Source organism: Acyrthosiphon pisum, chromosome A1 (genome assembly GCF_005508785.2).
Source record: "Acyrthosiphon pisum isolate AL4f chromosome A1, pea_aphid_22Mar2018_4r6ur, whole genome shotgun sequence".
In the NCBI taxonomy this organism is placed as follows: Eukaryota; Metazoa; Arthropoda; class Insecta; order Hemiptera; family Aphididae; genus Acyrthosiphon; species Acyrthosiphon pisum.
In genome coordinates, this window is record NC_042494.1 from 111,138,299 (window position 1) to 111,151,150 (window position 12,852).

Sequence of the window (12,852 nt, forward strand, 5' to 3'; positions counted from 1 at the left end):
TGGTATATTTAGTATAGAAATCCAAACGTAAATATTTTATTTTATATAATATATTTAATAAACAAAGTAAATAAAAAATTCATTTTATAGAGATGAAAACTTCAATATTTTGATTGGGAATAATTTATATGTATTGAAAAACTATTTGAAGTGCCAAACTTTACAAACTAAATTCAGTTCATTAAAAATAGAAATCTGGATTTTTACGGACGACACAAATTACAGAGAATATCTGGAATATCAGTGACACGGGTTAGCTATTTAACAATTTACACAACAATATTAATTAATCTCACCATCAAAAAAGTTCGATACAGATATTATTTTAAAAGTTATTTTTAAATAGTTTTAAAAGTTGGTTGGTAACTTTACCACTTATTAAAAATAAACTGTGTAAAGTTTGTTGGATATTATTAAAACTTGTAGATCATATTAAAAAAAGTGGAAAGTGGATGTCGCTCTGCTGTACTATAGGTTACAAGTCGCTGTAATGGACGGTGTTAAATTTGTATTCAATGATATAATATCATTGTATAAGAAAAACGGTACTGAGCGAAAACGACCAGTCAGCCTATGATATTAATAAGTATATTTGATGATTTTATTGTGAAGGAAGTAATTTATATATTTACCTATTTACGTAGAGCCTTGTTTTAAATTTTCAATCCTTGGCTATAAAAGTTTAACATTTTATACATTTTTAACTACAAAATAATTATTACATTTTAAATTTGATAAATTTCGTCAAAATTCCAACTTTAAGTGCTTATAAAAAAAAAAATGTGCCTATGTAGGTATATTTAATATTTTTCAACTGCCCCAAACCATGATAACAGACAAAAAAATAAAAAAAATTAATAAATAAATAAATAATAAAAAAAACACACATTATTGTAAAATCAATACATTCATCGTTCCACTCAGAATCTAAAAGGAGAACGTAGTTAACCACTCTATTGTACAGTTTTTGTTCAGACTTCAGAGTATACCTCATCATAGAGCTGTTCGATTAATTTTTTTACCACTCGATTATTAATTTCACATTTTATCGATTATTTCGATTAATCGAAAATTAATAATCAAACCAAAATTCGATTTTATAACGACTAATAATTAATCGATCACCAATTTTTTCAATGACTGATTAACCGATTAATCGATTTTTTTTTAATGAAGATTAGTGTGTTGGTGTAAAGTAAACACAGACCCACTCAAAATGGAATAGAGTACAAAATTCTCCAAGTGCTAAAAATAGGAGTTCATTCGAACCGTCAAAACAACGATTAATCATCTTGTTTATTCGAAAAATTCGATTAATTGATTAATCGGAAATTCGATTAATTGATTAATCGGAAATTCGATTACTTGATTAATCGAATTTAGATTATTTGGCGATTAATCAAATTTTATGAAAACTGTAAAATAATCGAAGAAAAAAAATAATCATCGTAATAATCGATTCATCGAAATAATCGAACAGCCCTACCTCATCATCGCTTAAATCACTATAATATATTTAATTTTTTTAATTCGATGATAAATCATAGCATATTATGAAAAACGATTCTGAGTAGAGTCAATCCTACTACAATTTATAATAATATAATCTTATTGCTAATATTTATTACCTGAAGTAATTCTTAATTTTATTATAAATAGTCAATTGCATAAAACTAATCTTAATTTTTTGAAAATGCCATTGTTTATATAGAATATAATAATAATATGTATATACATGTAAAATTACCAAGAAAAATATTTTTGGATTACAACAAAATAACTAAAATCGTTAATCTCCATTCAAAATATATCTATCAAATTTTACCTTCAAATATGCCTAAATAAAATAAATATCGTGCGTATATGTACATCTAATATTTTTAATTACCTAGCTATAAAATCGACTAATGAAGAACCTGAAAGTGAACATCTCAAGTTAATATGACACTTAATTTTTGAATTACAACAATAAATTAAGAAAATCGATTTTGTTAACAGTTTTTCCGTATTTTTTTGAAAAGTTTGTATTTTAAATTTTTAACTCCAAAACATACCGGCTGGATTAACTTACTTACCAGAAAGGTAGAAAATATATTGAAGTTCAAAATCAAAACATATTTTCTACTATAAATCAAATCGTGTAGGTACAGTGTACAGCAGCAGATTCTAGCCAAAAATATGAGATGAGTGAAAAACCGCAGGAACTCCAACAGCAACTAGCTGATAAAAGTTTAGCTACCCAAACCAGACCCAACTAAGTGCAACAGACGAGACCACACGTGCCAACAGACAGGCTACAATACCCCCACTCTCAGACGCAATCGTATAGTGAAGCTGTATAACGGCGAGTCCTTTGCCAGCATACTCAACGCAATCAAAAGACGTATACATAGATTGTGCCCTATAGGCATCTTCTATTACAGAAAGCTGAAATATTGAAATCTTAATTATACCAAGTTCCAATGACATTAAGCAGCTCTAGAAGAAGAGCTAAGATCTAACCGTTGGCCTCGCGCCGCATTTTGTAGGCTTTTGAAGTCTGAGGACATCGAGTTACAGAATCTGGACTCGGTGATAACAGACACTGAGACAGAGGTATGCATCCAAAACGCGTTTGGCTTATCCTCGGAAGACCAGTCCGTCAAAATTAAAAGCGTCCAACAATCCTTCATAGTTCATGGGGACTCAAAGAGCTACAGTCGGTCTAAAAATCGTGGACGCTCTGAAACTGGTGGACAAAGATAGCCTAGGTTGTACTATGAATGATGTGTGATCGGCGTGTTTACGTCGATAATGTGAGCACAAGTGTGATATCTAGGTATGCTATTAATAACCTTGAAAAAATAAATGTGTTGAGATATAGGTAACTTTCACAAAATATATTATATATCATACGGAACCTTTTAGGTGGGTGGGACAAAAATAAATTTAGCTTTATTTTTTCCATGTTTTCGATTGTCACCCTAAGGTACATATACTCGATAAAAAGGCTATATTATATACATTAATTATAAAGTCAATACATACATCAGAACTTTAAATATATTATTAGATAAAATATTGTGCAGAGCATTAATTTTATCATTCTTATTCATAAATTAAAAAACATTATCCAAATTAAAATTTATATAATTTTAAATATTATAAATAATTTACTTTAAATTATAAAATATGTTTGAATAATATATTATTATTTAATTAAATTGCTAGTTATTTTTTATTATATATTTTAAACCTAAAATTAATAAAAGTTATCAAATTTTCATAATAAAAATAATTTTATAATACCTATACTCGCAGCTATTGTCACTTTTTTACTTCTGAGATTATTAAAACTTCTTAAATAATATAATCTAATTAAAATATTATTTTAATTAATGACTTTATTGAAAAAGTTTTCTTGAGATAATATTGCTTACACAATTTTATGTATTCATTTTTTAATCGATAACTACATGTGTTGTTAATATACAAGAATAAAGTACAATGTATTGATTTTGTGTACATTTTGAACATTCCATGAAATGTATTCATTATTTATTTATTGTTTAGTTTGATATTCAACCAATCATAATATCCATTATTGCATCTGGTTTAATGTTTAAACTAGGTATTTAATTTATACGTTTACAATGTAGGTTATCTTAAAAAAAAAAACAACGAATTATTCGGTTCTGATAAAATATTATGTTGTTGAATTGATCTAAATTAACAAGAATATGTTAATATATATGTCTTAAACTTTTTTTCTTAAACATCCCTAACTATTTAATTACGATGAATAGTTTTATTTTTTTTATTTGATAGCATTCATTCTAAGGCAAGGGATCATAATATAATATTACAATCAAATGTCATGTGAACAAATATGTAATGTGTTATAAATGTAATTTGTAAAAAATATTGTGTTCAAATAGTGTTAAAATTAGATATGCTTTTGTCGCGTTTATTGTTATGACTGTTGAAGCTCAAATTTCATTGTATAGACTAAAGTATCAATAGGCGATATCAGAGAGAATGCACCTATACCTACGTTTGTAAGTACATAATACTGTGCATTGAATTTTGGTATTAAACAGGCCACTGTAGATACTATATTTTTTTTTCTGTGTTACTAAAATGTTGTACAAAATTTAATTATTAATTATCATTCGATGAAAACCACTATAATATTTTTTTAAATGAAGGAACACTCGTGCATTGGAGCCTTTTATATACCGAATGTAAAAAAATTAAAATTAACAATAAAATATAGCTGCTTCTGTGACACAGATCCTCCAAACCTAATTATTCAAAACGCCGTGCTGTTTTTAGGTTGTAAATATTTCATCACAACTCACTAAAAATGTGTTAATTACTTAAATCGAATTGTTAAATGGCAAAGAAAACAAATTAGGATTATGTCAAATCGGCCAAATTAGATTCCAACGTTGCTCTCGAATTACAGAACAATATTTTGTCAATATTTTCTTATAAAATTTAACGAATAAAACAAAAATATAATTGTTTTAACAACAATAAAAATTCCTAACGCTTACTGAGTCAAAGTTTTATTTTGTGGATGGAACTAAAAAAATCGTGTCTCAGCTTATCTTTAAACTGATATACTTAACAGTTCACGAGTCAGTGAACAAAAGTGTTGATGAAATAATATGAGGCCCATTGATGTTTGCAGGTAGGAAAAATCAAACTGAACATTTTTATAACAAAATTGTCTTCAACATCCAGTTATAATATGTAATTATACTCATTTATTTCCATTTTACCTAAAATATATTTTGGAATATTCAGAAAGATTACTTAGTTTCAAAATACACTAATAATATTGAAGTATTTTTTAAATACATATAGTAGTGGTTAAATGAAGCATGCATACTTTTGTGAATGTAAGCTGAACAAATATAGGGTACATTATGTGTCTATTATAACTGTACAAAATTATACTATGAGTAGGTACTAACTCCAAAATTAGTTAATAATTTATGACTATTTATGTATATTATAATATTATGTAATTTGATCAAAATAAGGCTCTGCACCTCATTCTAGAGGATATTATCATAATATTATTATATTTTACTGTACCAATAATTATCATATTCACCGTTATCCGAAATCTTATTCACATTGAAAAATATTGGTTATTTAATTAAATATACTTTTTTTAAATTAAATGATTGAATAAGCATTATATTATTATATTATAACAACACGAGATAATATGTAGTACTTACACCTAATTAATATGTTCTCAGAATATTATGTAATTTGTATGGTTAGTTGGCCTAATTTGATCAGCACAGCTATTTGAAATATTAACAAATTTCCTATGGATCAAATGTATCGGATAAAGAAACAAATGTTACTCTTTAAAATAATTTATAATTTAATAACCCAGCTTAGAAAAAAATTCTCTTAACGTTATCATACTTTTACATTTAACGTTTTTAAAGTTTTGGGGGAAACGTCATCAAGATTATTATCGTGACTATGCTTTTACATTTAATGTTATGATAAATTAGAACATTATTCTATTTTTCCTGTTAACGCCGTGATATATGTTAACGTTATTTTTTTATATGAATAATAACACCATTTTCACATTTAAAGTTTCATTTAGTTATAATTCACTCATAAGTCATACGAGTCACTTTCATCCATCGATTTTACTTAATTACGCCTGATGAACTATATTTTTATCACTAAAATTGGTTTCTATGACTAAATATTTAATTGTAAACACAAATAAGAATAATTAATAAATAAATTATAAAAATGATTATATAATATATATACTATAATCAGTATTTCCTCATATTTTATTCAATCTGAAACTATGTTGTTACATATTTATACTTCTCTTTACAAAAACAGAGACGCATACCTATTTTTGGTTAAAGCTGCGTTAAAAATTTCAATCACACTTTTACTGTATTTTTACAACGTAATAAATACAAAGTTATAATAACTTTTCGATTCCTGAATTTATAAAATGCAATAAATTAACATTTTATTTAAACAGAATAAATATTTTGGGTGTATGAAATCGTAAAAATAGAAATATTTTTGATCAATAAAACTCATACATTTTAATGACTAAAAACTAATCAAAATATTTGGTTAGTAAAGTTGTATACATTGTATTAAGTTAGATTTAATTTACTTTGTGTTTAATTATAAACAGTATAAATACCTTACTGATGCATATAGGATTTTAATGTCCTGTAGTAATTTGATAAAAATTATAAATAATAATAAAATAATAATATTATAATAATGAAGGAATATAAATTCCATTACTTAAAAAAAAAATAGACATCAAGAAATCGTTAACAGTTTTGTGAGAGAGGAAATGTAATATCAAATTGGATATTTGTTGTTTGTGTTGTTCTAACTCAAGAGCGATTTATACGATCGAGAAGGACATACGATGTTGTTAAATTTCATGTATTTAGACATTTAGTAATATACAGCAGGTTAACAAACTGATCTAAAATAAATTGAAAATACATTTGTTTCAATTATTTGTATAAACAAATATATTCTTAGATAATATGTGTGATTCATTTTTTTATTGTTATCAAAAGAGTTTATTAACAAAGACTATGCTTATAAGTTTTATAAAATAACATTGAAGTTATTATTTTTAACATTGAATATTATAATGTATAGGTAAAATTAGTATCATGTTTGAGCTTTACTACATATTGTTAAGTACCTACCTAAGTTAGTGCATTCGCGTTTATATTAAATTAAACACGTAAAAAATACATAAAAAACTTGGACTGTAATTTTCTAGTAAACGATAATAAAAACATTATTACAATATTATTGATATTTCATAAGTCATAATATGAAAAATAAAATTATACACAACAAAATAAGGGCTTGATAAATACATTAAAATAAACACAAGCAATGTGACTTAAAGTTTCAGATAAAGACCAAAAGAAAACCATATTTTATGGAAAATAAAACTTGGTTATAAAAATATAGCATAACATTTTTATGTGTTAACTATGTCCACTATTAGAGTCCGAGTAAATCTTGTTTTTACAATAACCTGAGTTATTTTTGTGTCTATACCATCAAATTTGGATGAGAATAAAGTTCTTTATTCTTTTATATTTAATTTGATTTCAGGTAGAAAATGTAATCTATTCGGTACTTTAAAAGTTTAGAGGATAAAAACATGAAAATTCTCAGTAATTTTCTTATTAATCGTTACAACTAAAAAAAAAATAGTGAGAAAACGGGAATATTTACGTGACGTTTTCAATAAATTCGATTTTTTTTTTTTTAATTCAAAGAAAAATATCCTTTTGTAATTTTACCTTAATTTATCTATTATACCTATACATTATTTACCATTATACAGTACAATTTTCATAGTAGTTTTACTTATTTTAACCATTCTATACCACGAAACTATTCACACCACAATTTAGTCTTTAATGACTTATAACTCATAAATTATGTTCGATATATTTTGCAATAATTAGTGAAATCCACCGAATGAGCAAATAAATATAATAATACAAAACATAATGTAACATAAACTGTCCATAGAAATTATCATAAATGCTATGCTGAACGCTGATCCACCCATTGCCTTCGTTCAGGTTGCTTTACTGTATAGGTACCATGCCACATGGTTAGTCATCGAATGTAAATAGTTCACGTCAGTAACCAATTAACGTAGGGGCATATTCAAAACCTACTAAACAGTAGAGTTCTTTGGTTTTTTAATTTATTTTTTCTAAAAATGGGTATAGGTTTTCATACAGTACATCCTATTAAATTATTTATGTTTGTTACATTTCTTCCACAAAAGAATAATTGAATTTACTCACAAATATTATGCATTTTCTAACAATACTGTTCAGTATTTGTTTTTTTTTTTTTGAATAAAATACAATCCATGGAAAGTATTTCACCTATATATTTTAACTCTCTTTTTTAACAAAAAAAAAAAATTTTAAAGTAGAATGAATTACAGTGAATATACAGTGAATTGGTGAGAAGCATTCGTTTCATTCCATTTGCCTTGTCCCAATGTATGTTGTCGTTTTATAACAATAATTTTAAACAAACCAAAATAAATCTAAAATTATTTATATATTATCTTATGTTTGGATTCGTATCCAAAAAAAATTATATCCACATTACCTTCATAAAGTGTAATAATTCAAAAACTACTCATTAAGATTTCGATTTGTATAATATAATTAATGTACATCAACATTTTCTCAAAAATCATCCGTTCGTTAATTTGCATTAAAAAAGGTGATTCCTATTTGAAAGATAAAAAAAATGGCACACTTCTTAAATTGTGCAAGTAATTATTATTCATACCAAATAATGATTTTTCTTATTTAAAAATAATAAGTTAGTATACGACCATGATAGAAATACGACAATATTTTTCTTAAATGTTGAGATAAATATGTAATTATTTGAAAATATAGTATTTTTAAGTATACTTAACAATTGTTTCAATAATGAGAAGTTAAATAACACGCGAGTGGTCATATTTTTATTATAAGTATCATCAAAAAACAATAGATTTTGAACTTACCTAACCTAACGAATAATAATAATCCATCTGATTTATAAAATATTTAAGATAAATAATTTAAAATAATTAAATTATTATAATTGTGCTAATTTTATAATTAATTTGATTATAATGGTCACAAATTAAAATATCGTTGTTCAATATAAATTGTATTGTTTGGTGATTATAGTATTTTAAGGTTTCTTTACACTCGGTATTATAAGAAAGGACCATTTTGGCTATAGCTGATCTTTTATGTTGGTTTTCATCATCAACTACATAATATTACTGTATTGTTGTTACCTACTTAATTACATTTCTTAAACAAATTTAATTTAATAAGGTTTTGTATTGATAACAATAGAAGTTAGAATATACAGACAAAAGTTAAAATAATGTATCTTGCATATTATAATGAAAAATGTTTATCACGTTATCGACACTCATAATATCGAATACATTCATTTGAAAGACGCGCCTTATGTTATACCTATTTGTAATAATTTTACAAACTTGTTGTTCAAATACATTTTGTTACACGTAAAAATTCGAAAGAAACAAATCTAACAAATGTATTAAAACATACATCATCATTCATCACAAAATATTCTGATGATCATCCACGTTTTGCTGCTAAAAGTCCTGTAAATTATTAAGAAATCCAAATTTATGTATTATGAATAGTGTGGAAAAATATCACAATCATACATTTTAAAAAACATGTATTTTGTACTTACCTACCTACTAAAATAATATTTCAATTACCTTAATTCATTGAATTATTGTGATACACTAATACGTGTTCATAAATGTATGCAAGAATAACATTATATAAGTACATCGATTTGAATAATAACGTTTAGTAAACGTATTACGCGTTCGAAACCCAATAATTTAAATAATTTGTATTTTACACTTTCAGTTGCATAAATAACCACAAAAATGTTATTATTCCAACCATTTTCACTAACTACACGGCCTTTTTTGACGAGTATATTTTTCCATCTAATAAAGTTTTCCGGTTTAGGGAACACGGATCTGCGTTTTTTGTCAGTCTCTACTCTACACCTCGTCTCACCACACCCCCTCGTGTTATCTCCATTAAAGCACGTTATTTTACTTCGTACATAATTTTAGCGCTGGAGACCCGGGACAGCAGCCGCCATACATTATTCATTCACCATTGACACGAGAGAGTCCTAAAACCGGAGCTCTACATACTTACATGTATTAAGGTAAAGAGGAGAGGATAAAAAGAGGAAAAACATCTATCTTCTCTCGAACGACATTATCAATATACGCATCGACATCAGGTCACAGTGAATGTAAGTCTGTCGTAAAGATAAAATCCGACTTTACACATACCTATATTTAGTATTTACTCATAATAATATTATATGCTGTTCTGGTAAACTCGCGTTTTGAGATTGTCAAACTAAATGCACCAACCTATATTTGTTGATTAGATGACATATTTATATGAAATTCGTATTCCCTCTAAATTTTATTTAAATAAAAATAACAATAAATTGGTTCTCATTCATATTAAAATTGCTAGCGCGTCATGAATAATATGTATTAAATGCACTCTGTCATCTATGACTTTAGAATTTATAAATCAAAAAATTATAGTTTTATATTCAGCTATAGTAGACACGTTGTATAAATTAGACAAATTTATATTTTTTCTAACTAGCTAGTAATAAAAAAACGAAATGTTTTATTTTTTACAACACCTATAGTTTTCTTTGTCGCTTGAAATGTGAGTCGTTTTGAAAAAAATCGGAAAATTGTGAAATTCACAGTACTTTTGAAATGTCATTTAATCTTTATATTCTTTGTTATGGGTTGTACTAAATTATAATATTTTTTTCGCAAGCACTAAAACATAAGTGTGACATATCGTATTATATTTAGTTTCTTATCCATTTGTCTAAAAAAAATATTTATTACACACAACACACTTAAATGTATAAAAAAATAAGTGTTTTGATTTATATAGAATTATTATAGTAAAGCTACAATTTTCTGTTCACAATATTTTATTGCAGCGTTAGGTACTCAAAATATCATATTTATATGAACAATATATATTAAATCAATTTATAAAACCACTTAGCAACTTTTTTTTGGATAATTAAACTCTTCTCGGAATATCATTATACGTATTTTAAAACTGAAAATAACACTTCACCTTTACATATTATTATATTTCACAACGGGATGAGAATCGAGATGAGTGCTTAATACAGGAATTTCTGTCTATTTTTTTTTTATTCAAGAGATTAAATACTTATAATACATATTCGTTACACATGCATGCACCATATTGCACCTACGAATTTAAACTTAAGCACATATTCATATCTGTAAATAAATATATAATATGTATAACATTTTTCGATCAAATATATTGTACTGATTTAGATAATATTTAAAACTAGGTATTTAAATATCTATAACGGAAAAGGAATAAAATGTTGTCTTGCGACTGTTTTATTTCCGAAGTTCCGAAGTTCCGAAGTTCTTAGTGATATAAAAATTGTTACTGATCAACTAAAATGTATTTATTCGGCAATGCATAATATAGAATCCATCATTAGTTTTAGAAAAAACAATTTTGAATAATAATTTATAAGTTCAATAGTATTAGTATACACGAATTTAAAATTTAAAAATCAAAAGTTTCATGTTTTTATTTTAGAAGCGTTGCACAAATAATTATATAAATATGTATTGTTTTATTTATACCTACCTAATTATAATTGCTACCAATTAAATGTTTAAAACAGTACGAATATATGAAAATATTGTTCACTACTTCACTAGACACAATATTATAACAAACGTACCTACCCATTAAACAATGAAAGGAAAGTGTTACAATTACGTATCATCCATTCATCCAGTACCCTATATATTATGTATATCGTATTCTGTGTTTAATAACATTTTGTATGATATTGTAAGCAACGAATTTTCATAATAAAAGCACATATAAATATATAACTTGAGTTCTGGATTTCTGTATCTGTATATACATAATACGTACATAAATACAGAATACATTATAATATTACCTATACGTATAAATTCCCGCGATGTGTCTATCCGTTATTACCGTCCAGACATTTGTTTCCATAGTTACCAATACCATTGTTGATTTTGAACACATTTTCATCAGACCGTTTTTGGGGACTGGACATCGGGTCCCAATAGGCAATAATTAATCTCCAAAAAATCAAGTTCGTTTTTACCGTCATTAAGTTAATTAAATCTTCTAAATTTATTACTTTGACGATGTATTATAGCATACCGTAGTATGCAGTCGTATATATTAGTATATATTTTTATCATGCGTTATTAATTATATTAGTTTGTTTTTTTTGTAGGACCGTTATTATAAATCTGTACGTTTTGAATTTGTTAATGTAATTTTTGCTTAGCTACAGAAACTGTGTTCATATATTGTGCATTCCTCCCTTGCTCATCACTAGAATTACATTAAATTATAATATTATAGTTGATATTATAGAAAATTTGAATTTGAAAAATGTATATATATATATATTTATATTGCGTAAGCTGACTGAACCAAATATCTGCAGTTTAACCACAATTTGTTTGTACCTGCACTCTAAAATTTTAATGTAAAAATCAAATTTTTAATAAATGTTTAAATTATATCAGATAATTTTCAGAATGCTTAACTATACACGAAACCTGTTTCTTTCAAATTGTAATATTTAATGATATGAATCATTTAATTATCTAAAAATTAAAAAAATTAAATCACGTTCAAAAGTTTAAAAAAAATGATTGTGCATGAACTTTGAGCGTTTGTATGTAGGTATGTCATACTACACCAACAATATAGTGTATATTATACTTTACCTAGTACAGTTTTTAAATGGATGATATGATTAGTTCATTTTATGATGCTTGAAAGATAATTTGGATCAATTCGATCTCCTTTTCCATTATTTGACTTGAAAACTGAATACTTTCTATCGAACAACAGTACCTAACGATTTCAAATTGTACAATTATATTGGTCAGAGTTTATCTGAAAACAACCTTTCATAAAAAATGTATTCATACAATTTTTATCTATGGTTTATCGTGTTTGTATAACGTTCTCTTTAGAATCCACCACAATTAAAATAACATTTTGAAAATGTTTTTACTCTCCTTATAGTCAGAGATCTAGTCAAAATTGACGTTTATGCAAAAATAGTACTTAAATAATATCACAGTAAACAATGTTATTGTTCCCAATGGTATACGTAAAAACT

General features: G+C 25.7%; 1 protein-coding gene across 1 annotated transcript in view; it reads right to left on the minus strand.

Annotated features, from left to right (window-relative positions):
- The window catches only part of LOC100574734 (LHFPL tetraspan subfamily member 1 protein), a 266,810-nt gene that overhangs the window by 252,888 nt on the left and 1,070 nt on the right, over positions 1-12,852 (minus strand). The window lies entirely within an intron of this gene.